Genomic DNA, 3,984 nt, shown 5'->3' with positions numbered 1-3,984 from the left:
GTGGGATCTTCCCCAACCAGGGCTTGAACCCGTGTCCCCTGCATTGGCAGGCGGATTCTTAACCACTGCACTACCAGGGAAGCCCTCATTATTAACTTTAAAAAAATTAGGATCTGCAGGAAAGATTTCTTTCATAGTTCTTCCCTTCCTTCCAAATACAATCTTAACCTCTATTGAGCAGATGTATGTTTTTAAATTTTGTCTCCCTCTTTGCCTAGCTTCCATGAAGGTCTGCACTGAATTTGTGGCCCATATTTTAGAATTATGCAATACTTTTCTGACTACTAACTTCTCAGATTATTATTTAACCTTCATTTTTCTTTTTTATTACTTTACTTTTCAAGCTTAACTGTACCATGGTTGTTGCTGCTTTTTCAGTTAACAGACTATTTTCTATAGCAGTTTTACAGAAACAGCAGGTTTATAGAAAAATTGAGCAGAAAGCACAGAGAGTTTCCATATATTCTCTCCTCCTTAAGTTTCCCCTGTTATTAAAAACTGGCATTGGGTGCTCGCTTCAGCAGCACATATACTAAAATTGGAACGATACAGAGAAGATTAGCATGGCCCTTGTGCAAGGATGACACACCAATTCGTGAAACGTTCTATATTTTTAAGAGAAATGAGTTTCAAGCATTTTTGTTGGAAGCATTTTTGCTGAAGACATTAAAACTGACGCTGGGCCTTACACAACTAAATTAGCTGGAGAAGATAGAATGATCTTTTCGTATTTTTATTCGTTGTTAAGTATTAACCAGCAAGCAAATTTTAAGACCAGAAGTTATTGACCCCATAATTCTACCCTTTTAATAAAATTTAATTCAATAAAAATTTTAATTTTTTCAAAAAAGAAACTGGCATTGGTGTAATACATTTGATACAGCTGATGACCCCATATCGGTACGTTATTATTAACTAAAGTTCATAACTCATTTTAGGGTTCACTCTTTGAGGTGTACAGTTCTATCGGTTTTGACAAATGTATAACATCATGTATCCAACATTCAGTAGCACACAGAAGAGTTTCACTGCCTTAAAAATCCCTGGTGCTTTCCGCTGACCCCCATCCCCACCTCCACACTTTGCTGTCTTTGCTGTTAGTTTTGTTTCCATTTTGAATTACATAAGAAAAAGGACAGAGAGGAATCACAATCATTTTTTCCTATCATCTTATTATGGAAACTTTCATAAATCCCTAAAGGTGCAATGAATGATCACCAGTATACCTTCCACCTGGATTCAACAATCATTAACATTTTGTCGATTTTATTCTCTATTGTTTATTTATTTTCCTTTATTTTACATATTTTTCCAAAACATTTGCAAGTAAGTTGCAAACACTGTGGACAGTTGACCTCTAAATACTTCAGCATACATCTGTAAGAATAAAGACATTCACCTATACAATGTCGATGCCATTATCATAGCCAAAGAAATTAACTGTAATTCTATACTGTCGTCTAATATTCAGTCCACATTCAAATTTCTCCAGGTGTCTTCAGAATGTCTTTTATGACTGTTTTGTTTTCTCAAACCAGGATTCCATTAAAATTCATGTTTGGCCTGTATTGTCTTTTTAGTCCCTTTTTATTCAAAACTGTCCATTCATCTCTTTCCATCTTTTTTTTAATTGACATTCACTTTAAAAAATTTTTGTACAATATACATAGCATAAATTTTTTCATCTTAACCTTTTTTTTTTTTTTTTTTTTGGTCATGTCTTGCAGCATGCAGGATCTTAGTTCCCTGACCAGGGGTCGAACACATGCCCCCTGCAGTAGAAGCGTGGAGTCTTAACCACTGGACCACCAGGGAAGTCCCTTAACCATTTTTTTTTTTTTTTTTTTTTTTTTTGCTGTACGCGGGCCTCTCACTGTTGTGGCCTCTCCCGTTGCGGAGCACAGGCTCTGGACGTGCAGGCTCAGTGACCATGGCTCACGGGCCCAGCCACTACACGGCATGTGGGATCTTCCCGGACCGGGGCATGAACCCGTGTACCCTGCATCGGCAGGCGGACTCTCAACCACTGCGCCACCAGGGAAGCCCCCCTTAACCATTTTTAACTGTACTGTTCTTGATCCTATATGAAGAAAACCCTAAAGACTTCACCAAAAAACTATTAGAATTAATAGGCAAATTCAGTAAAGCTGCAGGATAGAACATAAAAGACCAGTAGGGCTTCTTTAAACTAACAATGAACTTTCTGAACTGAACGACATTAACGTTTTTTATATTTATTTATTTGTTTGTTTGTTTATTTATTTATTTAGGCTGCGCCGGGTCTTAGTTGAGGCATGCAGGATCTTCGTTGCAGCATGTGGACTTCTTAGTTGCAGCATGCGGGATCTTTAGTTGCAGATGCAAACTCTTAGTTGCGGCACACATGTGGGATCCAGTTCCCCGATCAGGGATTGAACCCAGGCCCCCTGCATTGGGAGCTCCGAGTCTTACCCACTGGACCACCAGGGAAGTCCCAGTGACATTGACTTTTAAAAGCCTCAAGCCAGTTGTCTTCAAATATGTCCCACCTTCTGAATTTTCTTGCTTCTTCCTGATGGTGACTTCCTACCCTGTCTTTCTGACAAACTGGAAGTTAGTTCTAGAGGCTTGATTGGATTCAGGCTAATTGTTTTGGGGCAAGAACCCTTCAGAGGTGGTATGCCCATCAGAGTGCATCACCTCAGGAGGACACACAGCATTGCATGCTGCAGTATAGGAAGGGCTTAATCCAGCCTTGAGTTGAATGAAATCTCTGCTCCTCTGGTCCCACTTAAGTGTCTTCAAGTTGATGTCCCTACACTCTCTATAGCTGTCTCCAGCAAACTTCATGCTGAGTTTTCTCCCAGCCACTGTGTCCTGCCTTTAAAAAACAACTTTAATCTTTAGCAGCCAAGGATAGGAAGGAATTATTCAAGTAAATTAGCTGCAAATGTTCTCCCCCACCCCACACTCCTCTTCCATATTCAGAAGACTGCTTTAATCTCAAGATGCATTTTTATCCTTTACTTTTTTTTTAATCAATAAATGGATATGAATTTCTTTGCTTTGATTTTATCATTTTGGTGCATTTTCCTTCCAAAGGTGTTGAAGTAGGCAATTTCAGAAAAGTTCAAAAAGCCATTTTAAGATCTGGCTCCAGTTTCAATCATTATCTCTGGTTCATTAATCAGAAATATAGATGTCTAAATTGACTTAAAATTGTAGAAGGAAAGACAAGTGGAAAACACTCAGATACTTCTGAAGAAGTTTGCAAAGGTTGGAGTAGGGGACTGGTAATAATGATTATAAAAATAGCTACTATTTACCGAACACCTGTCACATACCTTGCTGCCTGGTGTTCTTTCCAACACGTTTTCTGATTCTCTGACACGAACTGGGTGTCCAACAATTCAGTTCCCTTTGAACACTACCTGCATCAGATCCCACAACTTAAAGGGCTCAGTCCCACAAGACGGCCCACACTTCAGATGACAGCCACAAGGCCTGGGCCACCCATACTTCTCACCAATGGCTACAAATTTGGGGGTTCTCACAATTCCCTCCTCAAGTTCAATAATTTGCTAGGATGACTCACAGAACTTGAAACCATGTAACTAAGATTGGACTTGAACCCACACGCCGGGACTCAAACCCAGCCAAAACCCAGACTGGTACTTGAACCCATGGTCTTTTAACTGAGATCACACACTTGGTCTCAGGACTTAATGAAGCTCAGGTTCTTGATGCCTCATCTCAGAAAGAATTCAGTGAGAGACAAAGTGATAGGTAAGAAGTGGATTTATTCAAAGAGAAACACACTCCACAGACAGAACGTGGGCCATCTCTGGAGGTGAGAAAGGCACCAGGAGTTGTCAGCTTTCAGAGCAGTGGGTAATTTCATAGGTTAATGAGAGGGAAGATTATTCCAACTATTTTGTGGGAGGGGTGGAGATTTCCAGGAATTGGGCCACTGCCCACTTTTTGATCTTTGATGGTCAGCCTCAG

At 39.9% G+C, this 3,984-nt stretch overlaps 1 non-coding gene across 1 annotated transcript; it reads left to right on the top strand.

Annotated features, from left to right (window-relative positions):
• Positions 1–508: 508 nt before the first annotated feature.
• LOC136135782 (U6 spliceosomal RNA) lies at positions 509–615 on the top strand. Its single transcript, XR_010656624.1, has one exon. It is a non-coding gene; the product is annotated as a U6 spliceosomal RNA (small nuclear RNA).
• The last annotated feature ends 3,369 nt before the right edge of the window (positions 616–3,984 follow it).

This window comes from Phocoena phocoena, chromosome 15 (assembly GCF_963924675.1).
Source record: "Phocoena phocoena chromosome 15, mPhoPho1.1, whole genome shotgun sequence".
NCBI lineage: Eukaryota > Metazoa > Chordata > Mammalia > Artiodactyla > Phocoenidae > Phocoena > Phocoena phocoena.
Note: the sequence above shows the minus strand (reverse complement) of the source record. Positions and strands in the feature narration are given on the sequence as shown.